The 6,044-nt window shown below is 59.2% G+C and overlaps 1 protein-coding gene across 1 annotated transcript in view; it reads right to left on the reverse strand.

The window, feature by feature from the left end:
- SH3GL1 (SH3 domain containing GRB2 like 1, endophilin A2) overlaps positions 1-6,044 on the reverse strand; it is a 28,157-nt gene that overhangs the window by 16,808 nt on the left and 5,305 nt on the right. The gene's annotated exons all lie outside the window — the stretch shown is intronic.

The following is a 6,044-nucleotide window of genomic DNA, read 5'->3' on the forward strand; positions in this document are numbered from 1 at the left end:
AAGCCATTCCCTCCTGTGGGGAGGGAACCAGGCAGGGTTCATAAAGGAGATGCACTTGAACTGGACTTGGAAGGATGGGTTGGGTGCAGAAAGGAGAACGGGACATGGAGTGAGGAAAGGCAGAGACAAGGGGACGTGGGGACCTGAGCCAGGGGAGAGGGAGGAGATGCTGAGGGTCAACGTGGAAACAAACGCCCAGAGCCCCTTCTAAAGATGTGCGGGGTCGGTAAGCAAAGGTGTCTGGCGTGAGCCTCCAGGCTTCATGATGGGAAGAAAGGAGCCACCGGGCTCGAGAGATGCCAACCTCCTGCACGCCTGGCAGAGTCCGGGAGGCGGAGACCCGCTGCGGCGCTCCCTGCGCGGCGGCACCCGCGGTTCAGAGACCAGCAGCGGTTTCTGCATAAAACCTGAGCACAGAGCCAGTTTTCGAATTCACGTTAAACAATGGCGATGGAGGATTTCCTATCAATCCGCCAGCTTCTCGGGCACCAAGGTGGGATCCTGGAGGCAGGGAGCGAGTTCGGCAGAGCTCCTGATTTGCTCCAAAGAGAAGACAGCTCTTGGAAGACGTGCTCTAGCCACAGCGACCCCTGAGTGGACTCGGCCAAGTGAACTAGTCCTGTTTTCTGGCAGACTGTGGCCATCAAGTGGAGGCAGGGGCTAATGGAGAAGAAAACACACGTGCGTGTGTGCACACACCCACCCCTTAAAGACTGAACTGAGGGGTGCCTGGGTGGCTCAGTTAGTTAAGCATCTGATTTTGGCTCAGGTCATGATCTCACTGTCCATCGGTTCAAGCCCCACATCAGGCTCTGTGCTGACAGCTCAGAGCCTGAAATCTGCTTCAGATTCGGCATTTCCCCCTCTCTGTCCCTCCCCTGCTTGTACTCTCTCTCTCTCTCTAAATTAAACATTAGGAAAAAAAAAAAGAATGAGCAGAAAACCTCTGTCCAGATGAGGATTTAAAACAGTGTGAACTTGGGGCACCTGGGTGGCTCAGTTGGTTAAGCGGCCAACTTCAGCTCAGGTCATGATCTCAGTTTGTGGGTTCGAGCCCCACATTGGGCTCTGTGCTGACAGCTCAGAACCTGGAGCTGCTTCAGATTCTATGTCTCCCTCTCACTCTGACCCTCTCCTGCTCACACTCTGTCTTTCTCTCTCAAAAAAAAAAAAAGCACAGACCTGTCTGCATTCCCTCTGGCTGCCACAATGAACTACTGCAAACTCAGTGACAAAACAACACAAGCTTCCCAAACAACACAACACATTAAACAACCTGACACTAAAACAACACAAAAGTCTTAAAGATGCCAGAAGCCCGGCGTGGACCTGACTGGGCTGGGACCAAGGTGCTGGCAGCCTGGGGGGTTTCCGCGCCTCTCCTGGCTTCTAGAGGCAGTCCATGTTCCCTGGCTGTGGCCTGACCTGTCCCCAAAGTGTGTGGAGCCGACCTGTCACGCTCCCTTCTCCCGGGTCCTCTCTTCTGCAGTCACATTTTCCTCTCACCCCAGAGGGGACAGGAACCTGCGTTTAAGGAGCCCCGACGGCAGACCGGGCCGCCCGGTTAACCGCGAGCGGTCTCTGGGTCTCCAGCTCCAGGCTGGGGATCCCACCCGCAAGGGCTCTTTGCCGAGGCAGCACACACACAGGCCCTGGGGAGTGGGGCGGGGACACCCGGGTGTGGCCCTGAGTCACCCTGCCTGCTACGGGAACTGGAGGCAGCTGCCGCCCCTCGTTCACAGCAGTGCTGTTCTAGAAAGTCCCCACAAACACCCAACTGCTGGATGTGGAGCCGCTGCTCGGGGGGAAATAACGGGGTTTGGTTCTTGTGAGCCTCTGGTCGTGGCCGATGGATGTATCGCCTTGCGTCACGTGCGTTTCTGTTTAAAGACACCGTATTTAATATATACACTCTTGACTCATCAACGTTGAACTTAGCCGGCAGCGTGCCGACCCCTCCTGAACAAAGCTCGGGGACACTCGAATTCCCTCCGTAAGGCGCGGCGCAGCCTTCCGAACGTGGCACCATCCAGCACTGGAGTCTGCGCTTGGGGCCATTTCGAACAGTGAATCACCCAGAAAAAGCACAACCCTCCTCCTCTCCCCAAAACGTGGCACTAAATATACTGCAAAAAGGACCCCGGCTAACAGCCGGAGCTGACACCAGAAGGCAGCGCGTCACGGCGTTCCGCCTGCGGCCGGGAACCAGCACCGCGGGAGAGCCTGGCGCCCTGCAAGCGTGGGCAGAGGACCAGATGAGGCTAGCGCAGGTGAAAAACGGCATCTCCAGTCAGCGAGCTCTGACTGCAGACAGCAGCCCACGCGGCCCTTTGCCACAGGACTGGATGCCATGTGCTTTCTGCGAACGCCGCCTCGCTCTGGAGAACAGGCCCAAGAACACGGCCATTGAGGAAGCGTTAGGCTGAGGAACAAATGAGTCCTGTGAGGGGGCTCAGGGCAGATGTAGGGCTCCGGTGCCGGCTGCGGCTGCCTCCCGGGGTTTAGTGGCAGTTGGTGCTGCCCCTGGCCTCCCCCAGCCTAGCCGGTGCCTCGGAGCCTCCGCGCCCCCCACTAAGCTTCCCGGCCCGCTCCCTGGGCAGCACAGCAGTGCACACCTGAAACCCCACCCTTACGGGGCACCTGGGTGGATCAGTCAGTTAAGCATCCGGCTTCAGCTCAGGTCATGATCTCACAGTTTGTGAGTCTGAGCCCCGCGTCAGGCTCTGTGCTGACAGCTCAGAGCCTGGAGCCTGTCTTCCTCTCTCTCTGATCCTCCCCTGCTCACCCTGTCTCTATCAAAAATAAATAAAACATTAAAAAAATTTTTTTAGAAACACCACCCTCACAAGTATTGGGACACGGGACTCCTGCCAGCTTTGGGCTCAGGCCTTTAGGTCATGCAAACTGAATACTTTTTTTTTTCCCAGGCTGGTACCGCTGAAAACCTGTATGGTTGCATTAAACGAGGTGGAAGTCCGGAAACACTGAGGCACGTGCCCGAGGGGACATCTGCAAGAGCGCTCGCAGCCGCACCATTGGAAAGAACAAAAGCGCGGAAACAACCTGCATGCCCCCTGGCGGGCGCTGATTCGTGCACTGTGGCACCGGCACACCAAGGACAGCGGTCCAGTGTGGACCTGGAGCTACAGGTGCCTGTGAACGGACGCACCCACCGTACCTAGTGGGAGGAGGGCGCACGCCAAGTAACCACGGGACACCATCAGAGGCGGTGTGACCATGCAAAAACAATTCTGCACACCGTGTTGTAATTCACGTGTAGTACAGGTGTAGATGAGGGAGGGGCTTTGACTGTGACTGTGACTGTATTCCTCACGGTTTATGAGGCTCCTGTGGGCCCTTGGCTACCGTGACCCCTCCTCATCTGTTTCTACGCCTGGAGCTTCATAATCCAGCGGCGAGAGCAGTGACACGACCTAAGACACGCGGTGCCTGTTCCTTCAGGTGGGAGCGCAGAACTAGCATTAGAACACGAGTGACGTACCGTCACGCAGAGCACGCTAACGTGAGCACGTTAGCGGTTAGAACACAACCCTGTGATTACCGAAAAGACTAACAAGGGCAACAACCCAGCAAGGCGCCGGAGAAGGTGCCCCCCCACAGCACCCGCGCAGCGGCTGGCTCGGCCCGGGGAGCGCGCCGGGAGCCACCCGAGTGGAAACCCAGAGGTCAAGCCCGCGGGCCCTGCTGGAAAGCCAAGGCGGCTCCTGGACCCCAGCAGCACAGCGGAGGCAACCGGGCCCAAGGACCTCGTCCCCGCCCTCTCGAGTCCCAAACGCCCCTCCTGTCTCTGCATCTTCCACAGAAGACTCCACACCCGCTCGTCCCGAGGTGGTGGAGAGGCCCCACCAAGCAGAGGGGCCTCCCAGTGCCTTCCAGCCGGCCTGAGTGGAGCCAGGCTCCGGAACAAAGCCGGGCCTGCTGCGGGAAGCAGGGAGAGAGCACCCAGGTGCCCCCGAGGTGCTGGGGCCACAGGAGCCTGGCCGGGACCACGGCCTCGGACTTCTCCGCTGTGAGGATGTCCCGTGCCACGGCTCGGGGACACTGACATCGGGACTTCCATGTCCAGGGCCTCACAGCCCGCCTCTGTGGGGCGCCTCACTTGCATGCGTTTAGGGGTCCTGACCCAGATGCCCACTTGGCTGTCAGTGGGGAGCTGCAGCAAGTCATAAACCCCCCAAAGAAGGACAAGGGCTCCCAACCTCCCAGGAGGGAGGGGTGAGCCTAGGCTGGGCAGGTGAGGTTAAGCAACAGAGAAATCCACCCCCACCCCTTCAGGGGCCCTCTTCTGAACCACGAAGGCTGGCCTTGAAGGGCCAGTGCTGCACGGCTGCCTGCACACTGACCCCGGATCTGATGGGCCGAGCCTTCGGATGGATAGATGCCTCCCCATCTGCCCCCAAGCAGCCATGGGGCCTCAACCTGGGAAGGTGAGCGGAGGGGACCAGGAGGAGCCTTGGGTCCGTGGGGGTGAAAAGGAACAGGAAGTTATCAGTTTCCTTTCCAAGGGGCTTCCTAAGAATGTGGGTCGCTGCTCAATCCTGGGGATAAGGCCCCAAATGACAGAAAGTTCATCATTCAACTGCTGCACTTTAGAAAAAGTAGGGCTGGGTGGAGGGCACTGGTGAAAGATGTGAATTATGGGCCAAGGTGATGTCTGGGCACTCCTGGGGAGTAGACTGAACCGCGAACATACCGTCACGCCAATCCCAAGCCAAGGGGACAGTAAGTTTCAAGTTCTTATTTTTAAACCAGTTGGACCTGCTCCTGATTGGAGCGTGTCAGCCGCTCTGCTTGCCTGGGGTCCTGCCTGGGCCTGAGCAGGAGCCAGGTCCCTGTCGCTGTCCTGCCCCACGCCCGCCCTCAGAAGCCCACCACTTCTGACAACCTGGCCAGCAAGCCATGGCCCAGGCAGCCCTGCTCCTTCTGGAGCTCGGGTCTGAGAAGAAAAGCACCAGTGCGCCGGATGCTCCGAGGATGAAGTCTCTCCAGTGGGTGGCCGAGGAGACGATGAGTATAAAGATACAAACAGGAAGTGGACAGGGAGACCGGGCTGGGGGAGGGAGGCAGGGACAAGCAGTACAAGGTAGCCGGCAAGGCGGGCACACCGGTCGGACTGGAGTATGCCACCCATGAAAGGAAGGGGCGAGACAAAACTGGGACCGGGCGGTGCTCCAGGAGGCCTTGAACGCCGGGACAGCTGGGGATGCTCCCGCTCCTCTGGGCGTGCTGACACCACAGCTCCAGCCTCGGCACCCACAACCCATGATGCAACCATCTGCTTGCTAGTCTGCAAACGCCCGTCTGTCCGTCCGCCCAACAGACTTGAGTTTCCAGGTCAGGCCAGGGCCCAGGATCGACTGGACACACAGCAGGGGCGGAACTGCCTGGGACCCCACCTGCAAAGACTTAGGGTCCAGCGACAAAGACATCAACCCCAGTCCTTGACTGAGAAGGCGACTATGTAGGAGCCTGAGAACCAGGAGTTTGGGGACTCGAGGGCCCGGGGCCCAAGGAGATGCCGTGGGAAGGCCCAAGGGACATGGGAGGTGAACTAACGTTCACCAGGCCAAGGGCAGGGAGGGCTGCCGGGCGCGGGAGAACCACCCACATGCTCTCTGACCCTCGATGGCCACCTCGTGTCGCCTGGCTGGGACAGTGGCCGCTGGGCTGGCGGGCTCAGACACCAAGTGTGCGAGGCCACTGGAGGTGCTCGAGCCCCAGGTGTGCAACTCGGAGCAGCTGGGCAGTGACCCCATGCTGAGTCAGGCCCCTCGGAGGAAATCACGCATCTATTTTCCTGCTGTGGTTGGGAGTCTCCGCGTGACCCCACGCTCGGGGCCCAGTCAGCAGGTTTTTTCTAGGAGCCGAGCGGAAAAGGAAGATGGAACTGTCCTCTGGGATCCTGCGTTCGTGGAAGCCTGGTTTCTGCCTAACAGGAAATGAGCGGAAATGTGCCCAAACTGCAGTGCTTAGGAGAAGCAGCTGCCAAATCCAGCCCTGTGAAAGCCGGGGGGGGGGGGGGG

This window comes from Suricata suricatta, chromosome 12 (genome assembly GCF_006229205.1).
Source record: "Suricata suricatta isolate VVHF042 chromosome 12, meerkat_22Aug2017_6uvM2_HiC, whole genome shotgun sequence".
Taxonomy (NCBI): domain Eukaryota; kingdom Metazoa; phylum Chordata; class Mammalia; order Carnivora; family Herpestidae; genus Suricata; species Suricata suricatta.